Below are 17,500 nucleotides of genomic sequence, written 5' to 3'. Positions count from 1 at the left end.
GTGTGTGTGTGTGTGAGTGTGTGTGTGTGTGTGTGTGAGTGTGTGTGTGTGTATTTTAAAGTTAGACTCATGGTTAGGTAAGGGGATAGATGCAGTGTTTTTAGAGAGTGTGTTGTGTGAGTGTTTGAGTGTGTTTTGTATAGTGGCAGTGTTACAGGAATGTGTAGGGTTAGGGATGGGGTTAGCACCCATTACTAAGGTGGTACGGAGGGGCGGCAAAATAAACATGCCCAAAGAGGTAAAGTGTGCAACTTTTTGGCGTGCTGATGAGGAAAATGCCTGAAAGTACTTAATACTTACAACTTTCTTGAGAAGGAAGAAGATAAAATATGAAGGGGTAGATTTTTTGAACCTAATAAGAACTTGCACATTTTTACAATTTGCTCTTTGCATGAGCACGTGGTCATACAGAGACTGCATATGCTAATGTTAAAAAAATGAAAAATTGAGCTATATGCTGCAGATCTGATGAGTTACATGATTAATTAATAAATTATATATTACTTTGCTTTGTAAGAAGTAATAAAAATAGGTATATATATTGATAAGATAAACAAGCATGGTCTTTTCACAAGCTCCAAATGTGTGTAGACTAAGAAACCATGTACTTGCCATTTCAAAGTAATTAACTGATGAAATGGAATTGTATGAGAGCAAATGTGAGCCAAATAAAAAGGTGACACTGAGAAATCAGTAATGAAGTGCACTAGGAGATATGGTATAGCCAAAATTCAACTGTGGTGTATTTGACTGTAGAGGAAGGTATGCCCTGTGTTCATTTAATTAATTTAATCAGCTTTGTAGAAGGTGTGTTAGGAAGAATTCATTTGAAAAAATTTGCAAAGATGTAAAAAATAAAGGATGAGGGTGTTCAAATGAACTTGCATGTGAATGAATGAAATATAAGAATGAGTTGCTTGTTTGCACTATTAAAATGAAAAGAGTGGATAAAGTGAAGTGGAAAATGCTTCAGGAACAGTGAAACAAGAATGTTATGTTGGATTACTGGCAAGAAGTGATGAACATCAATTAACAAAACGTTGCTTTTACATCAGAAAGTGGCACTAAGTGTACTATTTGTCCTGAAAATATTTTTTGATACATTGGAGTTCAAACAAACAAAAAAAAAACAGCTGTGTGTGTGTGTTTGTATTGTTAACATTTTCTGGACACCAGGGTAAGCTACTTGGTCTAAAGCTGACTTGTGAATATAAAAGCAAGTACAAGATCCTCCTTCAAATTGTAGCACTTAAGGAAGTAATTCACTTAATATTCTGTGTTACTTGTCTTCTGAGAGTAAGACATTGAAGTGTCAATGCAGAGGGATATTTTTTTTGTGCATACAAAAAGAGTTGCACAGTTGTAGAGGCGTTGCAGCTACTCCACAAAGGCATACCAGTCACAGCCTTCATTATGTTACTGAGTTATTTACAGGTTTAAGAAATCTGTCAGGAAATATCATAGACAGATAAATCCTGACATTATGCTAGTAATGCAAACAGTCATTCAGAAGCATGTCAAACAAGAACTGAAATGAATGGAAACTTTAGATGTAATTAAAAAGTAATGAATACCAACAGAATATCTGAATAACATGGCTTCTGTTCTTAAGCAAGATAAAGCTTACATTTGCATTCATATGCAAGCTCCAAATACAATGATTAAGAGTATGTTTTTTATTGTTTAAATTTAAGAAAATGGTTTCAACAATGCTAATTGTGGAGTTCTTTGCAGTACTAGGGGCAAATCAAGACTTCTGGCAGAATAAACCAAATGAAGAAAACTAAAAAATGTGTGGACTTCATATACAAGTGAGATAGTACAGAGTCTGTTAGGTCCTGTTTGACAAGTAAGATAGTACAGAGTCCTTAGGTCCTGTTTGACAAGTGAGATAGTACAGAGTCCTTCGGTTCTGTTTGACAAGTAAGATAGTACAGAGTCCTTAGGTCCTCTTTGACAAGTGAGATAGTACAGAGTCCTTCGGTTCTGTTTGACAAGTAAGATGGTACATAGTCCTTAGGTCCTGTTTGATAAGTAAGATAGTACAGAGTCCTTAGCTTCTGTTTGATAAGTAAGATAGTACAGAGTCCTTATGTCCTGTTTGACAAGTAAGATAGTACAGAGTCCTTAGGTTCTGTTTTACAAGTAAGATAGTACAGATTCCTTAGGTTCTGTTTGACAAGTAAGATAGTACAGAGTCCTTAGGTTCTGTTTGACAAGTAAGATAGTACAGAGTCCTTAGGTTCTGTTTGACAAGTAAGATAGTACAGAGTCCTTATGTTCTGTTTGACAAGTAAGATAGTACAGAGTCCTTAGGTCCTGTTTGTCAAGTAAGATAGTACAGAGTCCTTAGGTCCTGTTTGTCAAGTAAGATAGTACAGATTCCTTAGGTTCTGTTTGACAAGTAAGATAGTACAGAGTCCTTAGGTTCTGTTTGACAAGTAAGATAGTACAGAGTCCTTAGGTTCTGTTTGACAAGTAAGATAGTACAGAGTCCTTATGTTCTGTTTGACAAGTAAGATAGTACAGAGTCCTTAGGTCCTGTTTGTCAAGTAAGATAGTACAGAGTCCTTAGGTCCTGTTTGTCAAGTAAGATATTACAGATTCCTTAGGTTCTGTTTGACAAGTAAGATAGTACAGAGTCCTTAGGTCCTGTTTGTCAAGTAAGATAGTACAGAGTCCTTAGGTTCTGTTTGACAAGTAAGATAGTACAGAGTCCTTAGGTTCTGTTTGACAAGTAAGATAGTACAGAGTCCTTAGGTTCTGTTTGACAAGTAAGATAGTACAGAGTCCTTAGGTTCTGTTTGACAAGTAAGATAGTACAGAGTCCTTAGGTTCTGTTTGACAAGTAAGATAGTACAGAGTCCTTAGGTTCTGTTTGACAAGTAAGATAGTACAGAGTCCTTAGGTTCTGTTTGACAAGTAAGATAGTACAGAGTCCTTAGGTTCTGTTTGACAAGTAAGATAGTACAGAGTCCTTAGGTTCTGTTTGACAAGTAAGATAGTACAGAGTCCTTAGGTTCTGTTTGATAGTACAGAGTCCTTATGTTCTGTTTGATAAGTAAGATAGTACAGAGTCCTTAGGTTCTGTTTTACAAGTAAGATAGTACAGAGGTTCTGTTTGACAAGTAAGATAGTACAGAGTCCTTAGGTCCTGTTTGACAAGTAAGATAGTACAGAGTCCTTAGGTTCTGTTTGACAAGTAAGATAGTACAGAGTCCTTAGGTTCTGTTTGACAAGTAAGATAGTACAGAGTCCTTAGGTTCTGTTTGACAAGTAAGATAGTACAGATTCCTTAGGTTCTGTTTGACAAGTAAGATAGTACAGAGTCCTTAGGTTCTGTTTGACAAGTAAGATAGTACAGAGTCCTTAGGTTCTGTTTTACAAGTAAGATAGTACAGAGTCCTTAGGTTCTGTTTGATACTTAATTTGGTTTTCCAAAGACATGTTGTACAGGTATTTGAGGATTTTTAAGGTGTTGGAAGCATACTTGATATTCTATTAGTATGCAGACTGGCAGAAGAAGTGCTGAGAAAAAAACTGGTATTGCTATCAAATGTATCAAGACACCATAATGTAAAAACTGACCAGTCTAACATGCAGCAGTGATGTTTTGATGCCAGAAGGACTGATGCATAGTGCAGATAAACTAAAAGCAATTGCATAAATAGGAAAGCATGCATTTCAGAGGCTTTTATGAATGGTGCAGCACATTTGCAAACTTCATACCTCATTTGTCTGAGATAGCTGTGCTTCTGAGAAAGTTGATAGAGCAAGATCCAATGTGTGATGCCATCTATGAATAGGAAATCAGGTTTGAAATGCTGAAGAAAGCATACCAGGTATTATATTTTTCCTTTATTTCAGGTACTCACTCATAATCTGTGTTCCAAATTTTATATATTCTAAAGTCTACTAGAGTGTTTTCATATGAATAAAAATGTAACTCCTCTTTAAAAAGGGCACTGTTCCTAGCTTGTGCAAATAGATTGTTTAAAATGTGAACCTCACAACTGATGATCCAGAATATTTGCTGCAGTCATTTTGATACCATTAATTCACTATACTTTGTCTGTTTTTTTCTCGGAAGGAATCTGACAGACTATTGCAGGAAGCTTACTTGTGCTAGTCTGTCTACGATTTATGTCACCATCTGCTTGTGTTCTGTCATCATTTCTGATCCAAGCCCATGTTTGCCAACTTGTTAGGCATCACACGCCTTCCTATTAATATCAGTAATGTTGTTACTGTTAGCTCTAACTATGCTAGCATTATTCCATACTGCATGTTTTCTAGTATCCGAAAAAAATGCATTTCCCATGGGGAAATCTTCACGACTGTTCTCACCAGCTTTTGGAGAGACCCCATGGATTGTGAAAATCATAAGGTTAGGTTAGGTGCTTGTACATTTTTGTTTTTCATATATCCCTTTGAAATTTGTAATTTAAAAGGGATTCACTAATCTGAGTGTGTTTTTTTATGCAAACTACATGATTTCTTGTTTATTTACACTATATTATTAATGCAAATGTTAATAAGCCCAGCACAGTACTGTTGTAGTGTTTATGAATGTCTATGCAGGTAAAAAGTACGGTGTTTACCATATGAAATACTAGCATATGCTCAAGCAACTGAAAGCTTCTAAAGTTGATAATTTCCTTTTTTGCCATTGACTTTAGTAACAAATGTATATGTATTAGATCATGGGAAGATGCCAAGAATTTATTTGGACTGCAGGTTAGAGATTGCCCTCGCTATCAAGGACTGGTATCAGAGTATAGGCAAAGAGAAAGAATTGGGGCGGTTCTAAATGAAAAAACGATCATGGTAGAGTTTTTAGTAGAATCTGGAACAGAAGCTGCTGTTAAAAAAGGAATAATTAGTAGAGCATATAAAATATTGCACGATAACTATAAGAATCAATCAGAGGAGGTTAGAAAGTTTTGGGAAGAGAGCTTAGATAAGCAATAAACCAAAAAAAAAATGGGAGAATATATGTATGCCTCCCAAATATGCAGTAAAATCTAGAAGATTTAGGATTTTTGCTTGGAAATCTTTACATAGATATTTTTATACCTCAAGTAGATTCCAGAGAATTTTTCCTCAGGGAGGCAACAAATAGTGGAGGTGTGATGGGGAAGAAAGAAATAATTGGGAACATAGTTTCTGGGAGTGTAATGAATTGGCAGACTTTAAAAATTCCCTGCAGACTACTTTATTAGAGATAGTGGGTGAGCAAATTGGTATATCTAGGGAAATTATTTTTCTGACCTATGTTACAGAATCAGAATTGTCCAGACATAGTAAGGCCTTGCTGAGTCTAATTTTGGTGGCTGCCAAAAAAAAAGCAATTACTAGAAAATGTAAATCATAGTCTAAACCCAACCGTACTAGAAGTAGTGAATATAATAACAGAGATAAAGCAACTGGAATTGGGATCTTTAGGAAACAGTAGGAGCAAATTACAAAGAAAAAAAATGGAAATTGTTGGAACAGTACATGCAGGGCAGGAATGAGGTTTAAAAGAAGGCAGGATCATATTGAGCTTATGTAATGTCTGACCATGATTGGGTAGGTTATAAGTGATGTTATAATGTTTGCAACTGGATTGTTTCAGTATGGTTTGTGATGTATAATGCTTGCAACTAAGATTGTCAATGTGGCTTGTTTTCATTTATATAAATGTGTGATTGCCTGTGTCATAATTGATAATTTAATAAATATGTTTCTTGTTTAAAAAAAAAATACTATTTCTTGTTTCTGATCTAAGATGAGCGTTGCACCATCTAGCCCTGCATTTTAATTGTAATTTTATTTCTATGGCTACAAGACATTCTGCATAAGGGAAAGAGAAAACCTATTTGTCATTTTGCCAATCAACTTAAGTACACTGTAATATGAACTTGTTTTGGTTAAACTTACTAGATCATAATAACTTGGCAATGGAACATATTATCAGTGTGATTATATGCCATTATGACCTCTCTTATACCAAGCATTTCAGGAATTGTGAATTTGCATAACCATTTGCTTGTTTTTTTCTGCTTTTTGCAGTTTCCATCACAATTTTTTGTTTCTGCAATACAGCTTGCAGTCATTTGAGGTTTCCAGCTGTTTTTTTGGGGGGAGGTTTCATTTCCCTGTAGGTGGTTGGTATTATTTCCCTTCATTTAACTTACATTTTAGTCAAAGTAGCAGTTAATACCTGTCATCTGTGGCAGCATTAAATCCTACCATTTTCTGATGTCACTCAAAGTTCCTGATATTTCCAGGAATGTGTTTTTGGCCAACTTTCTCTGCTGATCTGTAATTAGTATAATTCTGTAGTGCTATTCCTTCCCATCCCTAGTTAACCTGCATCTGAGTTTCACTTCTTATTCTTATCCCAACCAGAATGGAGTCACCATTAATAGAATGATGATTTGTCTGATGGGATCCTTTTCTTCTGTAGAGAAGATTGACATCTACAATTCCTTTCTTTGGCCACTATCACTACTTAAAATGATTTGCCACTGACTTCCCAGTTTTCAGAACAGAAAACCTGAAATAATCATGTTTTAAAATACACCAAGCCCCAGATCCAAAGTGCACCTCCCTTCGCCCAACAATATGCATGCATAGAAGGTGGTGTTATTTTCAGAGCATCTCACAATCTGAAAACAATGCACGTGCATCACTGTAAGATTTCAATATGATTACTAATTCTTGTGTTATGCATGAATTTACTATATTATTTACCCTACTAAATATGTTGTTCTTTTTTTCTTTTCTTAAATTTTATTGCTCTTGTTTATATATTTGTTTGTTTTAATTAGTTTTTGCTTAGTTTTGTGTCTTAATCGTGATACTGAGTCTGACTTCTGCTTAGTTGTTTTCTATGATGCTTTTCCTGATCAATTGCAATTTGTCATTCATAATAAATCTTTAAGTTCTGCTGCATTAGCTGTATGAATATCACAGCAGGCCAGAATTTTAGATAACATCTTAATGTACTAAGTCTGTTGGGTGCAATGACTTCTGCTCCGGTGTACAGTCAGTCAGCAGGGTACCTCTGATGAAATAGGGATAGAAGAGGGTTTTGTGTAGAAAACCCAGCTATGTTAATGTAATTTTTCAGTGTGTTCAAGTCTGTATGTTAACAAACTGGTCTTAAAGATAATGCAAAATAAGGTTCATTTATGCAAAACATACAATACCAGAATACACTGTTGCCTTGTTGATGTATGCAGTTATCAGCGTTGTAGCATTTTAAATTTGTGTATCATTCCTCTGTATAGTCTATGGTATAGAGATCTAGCTTCATCACATGAAACCATTTACCTGATTTAAGACATCCCAATACAGGTGTGCAGAGAGCTGCTACTGCTTTGTTGGTTGACAGATCAGAATCTGGCATCAGAAGACATCAACTGTTGAAATGCCAGAATCTGACACTGAATAAATGTAAAACATCTAATGTGATTAAATGGTTTATTTTATTTTGTTTTATTAAACTCTTTATGTGCTAAACAGTATTCATTTCTTGTTCTAAACTCCATTACTTTACCCTCTTCCCTCTTGCCTGATTCCTTTCTCTTCTTTCCTGATGTCCTCACCTTCCTTTTTTACCTGCTCGGCCTCTCGGCCTACACACCCACCCCTCTTTCCGCACCCACCCCAGGGGTCCTAAGCCCACACCCTACACCCTACCCCCTCCTTATCCCCCAACCCCTCTCTATCAATATACCATCTACCACCCCCTACTTACTCATATAACCCACTCTACTCATACCTAGCAAACTTTCTCTCTTCTCTACCTATTGCTTTACTTACGTGAAGTCCTATCTTACAACTTTTAAGTCCTAAAATTATGCCTTTAAACCTATACTCTTACACCTTTAAACTTTAACCTAATATCTCTCAATCTACTTACACTCCTTAACCCTCTTAACATTCCTCTTTTAGCCAACCTAACATCTTCTCCTAAACCAACCTCCTGGCTACACTTCCCTTTCTCACAGCCCAAAACCCACATTAATAATCAACACTAAGTAAGTCCCTACCCACCCCTCGTTACCATAAACCTGTCCCTACAGCTTTCAAGCCTCAAGCGGTTCTATCTAAACCACCTCAAGCACACAAATATCTTCTAAACCACATCAACACACATCCAAATACATAAAACAATCCACCCCAACCCACAGGATACACCATCACCAATCCCACTCCTTCATCCCCCCCAGCTAAGCTCTCAAATCCAGCTTCTCCACTGAGCCTCCTCTCTGCTACTTAAATATTAGTAGCATTATGCTCTCTCCATTGCCAACTCCATGCCTTAATTAGTAATATTCACTTACATATCCTCTGTCTCAATAAGAAACCTGGCTTAAACCCCCTAGGTAATGCATTTACTGGCTTAAGGCTCCTGCACCAAAAGGCTATGATCTAATCCCCAAAAGGGTGGAGAATTAAGCCATCCTAGCCCTAAATAAACTTCAAGGTAGCCCGTTCCCTAACCAAAACCGAGGACCAACCCGCTTGAAATGCTCCAACTTTGCAAAGCCTTCCAAATCCTCAATCCCCAACCCTTTGCAAAACAAAAATACTTTGCACCAACCTTCAAAAAGAATCCAAATATTACTCCCCCACTCCTTGGCCATACCTCCAGTAGCTTTCCCAACTGAATACTTAAGGTGATTCCCCCACATTCCTATCTTCTCCTCTCCATTCCCTCACCTGAACCATCTATTGTCTTACTAACTATCACATAAATCTTGCTCCACCTGAATCAGCTTAATCTCTTCAACTCTATTAACCAACCTAGACACCACAAAACACAACAACAATCCCCAATACTACCAAACAACAATATTGACTGACAATATCAGTACAAACCTTACTACCTTCCCAAACCAACCTGCTTTCCCAAATCCCAAAACACTATCAATAAGTACCAAACACAACAAAAGTACCAAACCAAACATACAACAAACAAAACTTCAACAAAACAATAAAACTGGTCACTCTACTCACAGAAACAACCTAGACACAGCTGTAACCCTACAAATTACCAACCCATCTACCCAAATCAACCCTTAACATGCTACACCAAAAGCAAATTCTTGCACAATCCTACAAAGCCCCTTCCAACATGAGCCAACAATAAAAAAAACTACCACAAACTAAAGAAACCCCAAATCCATAAACAAAATGATAAACTAAAAAATAAAACTGAAAATAAAACTTTAAACAAATAGAGAAGAAAAAAAAAAGCAACTGATTACCAAAACTAAAAAACTACCACCCAACAGTACACAACTCCAGAACACCATAACCAAAAATAAAACCAATGGCACAAACAAAACAAAACCAACACCCAGGCAAAAACAAAACACCCCCCGTAGGCAAACTAGCACAACCTACCCCAGATAGCCTAGCACAAACTCCCATTACAGCTTCTTCTCTCAGGCGATCACAACAACTTCTCTGTACCATGACCTCACCCTAACACCCTCTCAGACCCCCCCCCTCAGCTCAATACACCCCACTCAGAGCAGCACATCCACTCAACAACCTAATATTACACAAACAACCATCCCACACAACCCACTACCCTCCTGCAGAAATAAACCCAGTCTGTGAATATGTAGCTTTAGCTGATACAGCTATACTCTAGTCTCCATCCAGATAGCTAGACAACTCCTGAATCCAATCTACCACCCTCCATCTCCCAAAATATCATCCCTTGTTGAAAATCTCCCATATTAGGTAACTCCAAAATCGATCCAATTTCCCACTAACCTCCTCCTCCTATTCTTTCCAAAATAATGGACTCCTGCATCCACAAAAAATCAAAACGCTCACATTACTATCTAAGTAACAATTTGCTTGTTTACTCACCCTGTGTGGTTTTGAACCCCAACTAATTACTTCAACTGCACTTCTCTCCTTCCCCTTCAACCTTCAATAACTTTCAAACACAACAAACAACCTACCTCTGCTCTGATTAAAAATACCTCTCCAGCCTCTATTCTAAAACCCATATGGTCAACCATAAACTACCCTCCCTCTAACCCTCATGCCCCCTCCCCTCCACTACAGTGCTCTCCACTGGCACCTACAATTCTAAAAACAACAAGGAAACTGGGATGATCATCTATCCTCCATCCTCCCTCATCTGTCCTCTACTTCCACAAGGACTCCCCTGTCTCCCCCTTCTTCCTTTATTTTTCCTGCTTTTCCCTCCCTTGCCCTCCCTTCATCTCCGTATAGATGATTCCACACTCATCTGCTCAGTCTGCTCTAGCTTCATCACCAGCACTCTGCCCACGCAACCCGGCACTCCACTCCGCCACAGAAAAATTTCATGCAGCAGAAATCCTCCCCCCAAGCCCCAACTACTCTACTCCAAACCCCAAAACCAAACTACTCCACCTATCCTTTTTTTCCACCCCATCATGCAATGGCGCTGTCATCCAACTGGACAGTCACTAAGCTTATTTAGGTATAACATACATAGCTCAGCTAAATAACAACACTATCACATTTACTTACTTATCAATCAAGTCAATCAAGATGGTCAAGTCAGTTAGGGCCTGGCCTTACTACTTTTACTACTACTTACTACTCCTTTACCAAACAACTCCCATTTCATTTCCATCATATGCCTATCCCTCCTCTTCCTATATTTTATCAAAGGCTGTTTTCAAAAAAACTGAACGCCCTACCCACATAATAGCCAGATTTGCCATTGCCACTGGCTCTCCATTCCAATCACATCACTAACTTAACTAAAAAACTAAACTGGCTTGAACTTCCTAATACTACTACAGCAGCACATCATCATCAACTTTTAAAATTCTACATCACCCTTCCAACACACCCATAATAATAAACTCATCCTTATAAAAAAAAAATCTCACTTAGATCAGCTAACAAGGTACTAGTTACTACCGCAACCGCTCACTAAAAAAACAATCACAATTATTCAGAAACATTTAACATTGTTGGTTTGGAATAAACTCCTGAACCCACAGAACTGACCTCCCTCCAAACACATGTCAAAACAGATGGCAGCACCTAATAACTCACTGGCTATGCCCTTGCTCCCCCTGTCTAATCCTGACTGAAACTTACTACTCTCTTACTACTGCTCTTCAGCACTTTTGCTCTTCTGTTCCTAGCTTCTTCCTTAAACTGACTTCTTCCACAGTCCTTTTATGTTCTTCTATCTGTTCTCAGTTCTGTCTGTTTTGACCTCTTTGATTGTCTGTCTCCTGCTTCCTGCTGTCTTTTCCCTCCCTCTGCTAATCCTGTTTATTTTTCCTCTAGCTCTCTTTTCCCCCCCTCTCCTTCCTTCCTACTGCTTTCCTAACCACCTAACTAACAGAATAATTGTACCTAACTTGCCTAAGTTTTTTTTTTTTTTTCCTTTCTCTTTTTTTTTACGCTTTTCCTTTTTTTTGCTTTTTCTTATCTTTTTTTACTTTTACACATGTTAAATGTTAACATAATATATTTAACCACTTTAACTAATACCTACTTGTTGTTTCTTCATGACTACTTGACTAACTACTTTTCTACTTTTCTACTTTAATATTGTTGATTGAATTTTCTCCTTTGTCCCCCCCACATTTGAATTTTAATATTCTCCGGTTTTTACTCAAAAGCGTACAAAAACGATTTATGTAGTTGTATGTAGTATATATATATCATATTAGTTTAGTTTTTATTACTTAGTACTACTGAACTTATAAACTGTAGTGTAGTTTAGTTTTAGATAGTGGGAGTTTTTCTCCTGGCCTCTGCTGAAAATGGACATGTATCCAGCCAGACTAGCCCGGTTAACAAATGTAAAATAAAATAAAATAAAATAAAATAAAATAAATAAATAAATAAAAATGCAGAGTAGGCAAATCAACAACAAATACAAATTGTATGAGAAATTGGAACGACTTTTAATTGTTAAAGCTATGAGCAATTATTTAAAAACTATAATAAAAAATAAGTTCAAAGTCTTCCTGCGAATAACAAGTGCCCTTCCAAACAGCTGATATATAAGATACCTCTGAGTTAGTCTGACATATGAGGAAAATTTGGGGCAAGAACAACATAAGCAAGACAGCAGCTGCCCAAAGTTTACAGCCTTATTGTGCAATCAGTTAATAGTCCCTAACCAGAGAATATGAGTGCATACAGTGGGATGTAGGACACTATTATCTGTTTTAGATATGGGGACCCAAGTGGTCAAGGACTCAGAAGGTGAAAACAAGACTTTTACTAACAGACTAAGCCACTACTGTTTGTCAGTCCATACTCAACATCACTGGCTATTTTATCAGAACTTAGAATATACTATGGAAACCCTTTCTGTAGGTCTCAGGACCAGCAATCGTGAGGCAAGGGATATAGCTAAGAGCACCTAGTAAAGAGTTCTAGCAACTCAGCAAGGTAATAATAACAATGTATGAGTAACAACTGCCAAATATGAAGACAGAATAATGTATTGGTTATGAATCTTATTCAACAGATGGTGAAAGGATTTTATGTATTTGTTTGTTTAATGGAGTAAGTGAACTGGTCAAAAATCCCAGGGACAAAAGTACCTATAACACAAACCTGAGTAAGCTTTGACATGAGTAAAATAAAGTCATGAAATGCAATCAGTGACAGGTTTGAAATTTATAAGGTTGAAAGAAGAGAATATAACAGTACAGAAATTATCAGTTTAAAATATATTTCTCAGAGACTGTGTGAAAAAGAATTGTGTTACCTGTCTGTGATCACTCATTATCTGAGGATCAGTGATCTTAGCTTGAGAATAATGAAGTATATGGAAAATGGCAGCAAAGTCCTCCAGAAGGGACAAACCGTCCTCACAAAATCCTTTAAATGGGTAATGTACAGGAGGATGAATCTTTAACTCTTGAGCTTCATCTGCTTGAGCTTCAATTTGCTAATGATTGGAGTTGCTCCATAGGAAATATCTGATTTTGAATTGTGCAGGAAGTGATCTCCTTTTTGAGAGAATTTTCCCCTTCTTTAAGTTGATGTGTCTATGGAGTTGGTATAAATAAGTTTGGGGGGGGTGGCTTGCCCCCTGCAAAATCACTTATAAAAGTGCTTTTCGTCAAGATATATTTGGTTAATACAGTTCGAGTATTCCAATCTTCTGTGCATTCACTTTTATCTACTTGTAGCGGAAGCCCTTTAAATGTCTCATTAACTGATAAAGTGCCTAGCTCAAGTTCACACATTATGAGAATGTGTGCATTTCAGCTGTTTCAAGCTGCCATGTTCTCAGGTTTTTGTGTCAAGTTGACATAGTAACTTCATTGTACAAAAGTGGCTGGGAATTACTTACTGTAATATGGCCCAAACTCCCCTTTGGAGAAAGTAGTCGCAGAGAAGGAATTAAAATATGAACTAAAAGCAGATTGGTAATACTGACCCACTGCTAAGGCTGTGTGAAATAAGATACTGTAAAGAAGAGGTAAAAAAGATTTTCCCTTCAACCTGTAATGAAAGAGTTCTGAAAAGTACCATCAAAGACGCAAAACAATTTGCAGTAGTAATGTTCATATGGTGACCCTGACTATAAATAAATGTGAAGAACTTTCTCTCTTCTTGGCTAAGTTGAACTCTTTGTAACTGTGACCAAATGACTTGTTAAAGCCCCATTGTTAGATGGAAGTGGAAAATTTTCTATGAACAGGTTAATTTTAAGCCATTTTGAGAAAAAATGCTCCCTTTGAAAGTGGTGAGCGGGACATTTTCTCAGGAGCATCAGAGTTGACATATGATACCATGTATGAAGTCAAGAGAATTATCAAAGAAGATATTTGGGCTAATTAAAGATCAAGTAATGACCCATGCAATTACTCTAAGGTAGGTTATTACTCTTAAAGTTAAGATGAATACTGTTAAGTCAGATATTTATTCCATAAAATCATCCATTGTTAAAAACAAAAGCCAAGTATTAAAAGTTCAGTAGTAACAGCAGTGACACTCTAGAACTGATTTCCAGAGGAAATCAAAGCAGAACTTATACAAGAACCTGCTGATGTTCAACCAGCAAAGGAACATGGCAGTATGGGACCAACCTAGCAACCATGGGGACAATGCTAGCCATTTACTTATTTTAAAAATATATATCACCGAAGAGTAGGCTTGAACCAAGGAAGGAACATAAAACCAGTACTAAGAAAGCAATTACAGGGACCATAAGATGCCTAGCCAGTTACACCTTTAAAACAAAATTATACCACCCCAGTTTGGGTTCCCACCAGTATACTAGATTAACTGGCCAGTGCCTTATCCACCAGTGGCCACGCTTTGATAGTAGGTCACATACCGCACGTCATAATAAGCTTCTGTTTCTGAACGAGCCTGCACTGGAAACTCCTCAGAGGATCATTTATTTTACAGTGGGAAAAAAAAAATATTGGACTTCCTGTCAGGCTGGTTGCCTGATATTCACATCCCTCTTCTTGGATGGCTGTCATGCTGGCATTACCAGTCTGCCCTACAGATAGTGCACCAGCGAATGGCCTCATTGCCACACATCTCTACCCTTGTGATGAAACTGGTACTGCAGGCAGGCTCCTCGCCTGTGTTACAACTTCTGTCATACATGTGGGGCTTCTCTTCCTGAGAACTTTGGCCAGACCTAGTGGTCTCACTGAGTCCTTATGCAGCTTTGTACTACTTCCAGACAAGGTAATCCGATTCATTAATGCAGAATATTTCAGAATTGCATTATGTTGTCAGGGTGTGATGAGGTATTGGATTGGGTGCCATCTCTAGGGCAGGGTGGGTGACTTGAGTTTTACTGTCTGGAGTAGTGAGCGTGGGGTGGCAGAGACCACATGCCCTTACTCCTACAATGTTGTGGAATCTGACCGTCTCCCTCATGTAAATTGGTTGGTCTACTCGCACAATTATCCTTAATAATAACACTCTCTTCTACAGTCTGCTTACTCCATTGGACTTTTCATTAACTAAATCTGACACATTTTGGCACTCATTACAATCTTCCTTTTACAACTTTTGTCCACTAATGAGTTGTGTCTTGGTCCCCATACTTTCTCTGTAGGCCTTGAGTAGACAGATGTGTGTACTTGTTCTCTGAATGCTACATATTCTTTGCAGTATTACATCTATATAGTCATAACTCCTGTAACCTAAATTATTTAAATTTTATTTTTTTAATGTCACCTAGTTAACCCTGCACCCTTTTATTGGTTTCATTGCTCATCCTGCACAAAACCATAAATTCAGCATCAGTAACAAAACTCCACAGGTATCTTCTTCTGAAACACAGTCTTGCTAAGTTTGCCAAAGTCCCATAAATTTATTCTGTGTCTCATTTTCTAAAGGTAACATAAAATATTTACAAATGTATTTTTTCCTTATAGCCCCTCAGTTATTTTACATTTTATCTCATTATTTGAAACTTCATTTATTTAACACCCCTATTTTCATGTATTCAGCTCTTTTGACATCACAGTATTACATTAATCCCTGCTGCCAAGGACCCTCTGCAATAAATAATATCCTTTGCCTTAATTAATGGGCCATAGCATTTTAGCATTCAGCATTTATGTTAAGTTTTTCACATTTGTGTACACCTCTCTCTTACATCTCAGTTGAAATTCTTTGTACACATATATGTCGTTGCTAGAGAATTTTGAAACATTTTGTGTAACATATATCAGTTGTCAAATGAGAAAGCACTAATGTCCGGCCATTTGGACATTACAGGGCAACACTGGAATGTGCAGGGTGTTGTGATGCCCAGTGCTGCAGGTGGAAGGCCTTCTCGCCTCTCTAAGGGCCATTATTTCCCTGTAATATGTTTCCTGGAAAATGGGCCATCTGTAAAGATCTTTTGGATTTGCTTTTTAGTAGTATATATCATGTGTTATATTTCTGATGTAAATAATTCCTTCACCTTATATTTAAATGTTGTCATGGAATATCTCATCATTTTTGACATCCAAAATAGAAAAGTAATATGACAGCAAGATAAAACAATTCATTAAGTGTACTCTTGGCACAGATAAACACATGCGCATACAGCACAGAGATACAGAAATGCATACCAATCTCAAATGCCTAATAAATTAGAAACAGTCATATTACTTACAGAATGTTGAGAGGAGAGTTCTGGAATCAGGCAGAAATGGAAAATATACAGGTAGTGCAGTTAATTTAGACAAATCAGACCTCCAGTAAGGCCATGGTTCTTTACTTTGTTTTATTCAGATTTCATGTCTAAGCATCCTCATTGCAACACTGCTTAGCACTCTAGAAAATTCTAGTAGATGTATGGCATCACAGCCTTTGGTTGGAAATGGCATGCTTGGAGGAAAAAAAAGCCCCGATAAGTGTGTGTGCGCTCAGGCACGCTCGCTCGCACGTGCACGCAGTAGTGGGGGCTTCTGCTTGGTATTGCTTTCATTTCCAGAGTTCCAGTAAATATTGCAGAAGAACTGCATGATTTCTTTTAATATGGCTTTCACTGTGTTTTTTTTAAACATTGCTTCAGTGTTTACTCAAAATAACAATTACAGGCTTTGTTCAGCTTTTGTATTTTCTTCACACTGCATCTGCAATTATATAGGTCATTTCTGATTTTCTACAGTTTTACTAAGTACATGCCCCCAAAGCAGTATCCATATAATTTGACCATGTGTTCATTTTCTCTGCTTCTTTTACCATGTATATTTTTTATGTTTGTTGTATATATTTATAGCTTTTAAGAAAGCAGTCAAGTTTCCTGTATCTTTTGTTTCTACAGAAAATGTAGTCTACCTGTCTATTGTAGTTCCCACAGATTAGTTCATTTTAATTTCATTTTTACATGATGTCTGCAGTGTTATTTTCCTAATACCATACAATCGTAACCACTGTGTTCCACACACTCAAACGTAGCCTCCTCTTTGTCTCCGTAAACATAAGCCGAATGATCTCACCTCCTGTATACAGCATACGCTGAATGATCTCACCTCCTGTATACAGCATACGCTGAATGATCTCACCTCCTGTATACAGCATACGCTGAATGATCTCACCTCCTGTATACAGCATACGCTGAATGATCTCACCTCCTGTATACAGCATACGCTGAATGATCTCACCTCCTGTATACAGCATACGCTGAATGATCTCACCTCCTGTATACAGCATACGCTGAATGATCTCACCTCCTGTATACAGCATACGCTGAATGATCTCACCTCCTGTATACAGGAAGCACATTCTAAACAATACTGTCATAAGTTAATTCTTTAAATCCATTAAATTTCTTTGTATAATTGCTTTACATTTGCTCTACTGTTTTTATTTCATCCCTTCTGTGGGATTCTAAATTGTTATACCTTACCTCAGTTTATTTCAGTAGATTTAAGGAATCTTAACAGATGAGGATGTCAACCTCACAGACTTCATTGTAATGTTTTTTGCTTTATTTTATGTGCTTCCCTGTAATGTTCAAGCTATTATACATTATTTGAACAAA

This window comes from Protopterus annectens, chromosome 11.part0, assembly GCF_019279795.1.
Source record: "Protopterus annectens isolate FY-2018-M chromosome 11.part0, PAN1.0, whole genome shotgun sequence".
In the NCBI taxonomy this organism is placed as follows: domain Eukaryota; kingdom Metazoa; phylum Chordata; order Ceratodontiformes; family Protopteridae; genus Protopterus; species Protopterus annectens.
Note: the sequence above shows the minus strand (reverse complement) of the source record.